The sequence below is a fragment of the Otolemur garnettii genome, unplaced genomic scaffold (assembly GCF_000181295.1).
Source record: "Otolemur garnettii isolate 467f Iridium unplaced genomic scaffold, OtoGar3 scaffold00188, whole genome shotgun sequence".
Taxonomy (NCBI): domain Eukaryota; kingdom Metazoa; phylum Chordata; class Mammalia; order Primates; family Galagidae; genus Otolemur; species Otolemur garnettii.
In genome coordinates this window covers 1,479,508-1,479,850 of record NW_003852583.1, presented here as the reverse complement: position 1 = coordinate 1,479,850, position 343 = coordinate 1,479,508, and the positions used below count along the sequence as shown (strand labels likewise).

At 60.3% G+C, this 343-nt stretch overlaps 1 protein-coding gene across 1 annotated transcript in view; it reads right to left on the bottom strand.

Moving 5' to 3' along the window:
* The window catches only part of ADAMTS16 (ADAM metallopeptidase with thrombospondin type 1 motif 16), a 131,327-nt gene that overhangs the window by 120,782 nt on the left and 10,202 nt on the right, over positions 1 to 343 (bottom strand). The window lies entirely within an intron of this gene.

Genomic DNA, 343 nt, shown 5'->3' with positions numbered 1-343 from the left:
CAGGGACGGAGAGGAGGAACTCCCAGGAACCCTCGACATCATTAGAGACGGGGACAGAGAGGAGGGGCTCCCAGGAACCCCCCACATCATTAGAGATGGGGACAGAGAGGAGGAACTCCCAGGAACCCTCGACATCATTAGAGATGGGGACGGAGAGGAGGGGCTCCCGGGAACCCCCCACATCATTAGAGTCAGGGACGGAGAGGAGGGGCTCCTGGGAACCCCCCACATCATTAGAGATGGGGACAGAGAGGAGGGGCTCCTGGGAACCCTCGACATCATTAGAGATGGGGACGGAGAGGAGGGGCTCCCAGGAACCCCCCACATCATTAGAGTCAGGGAC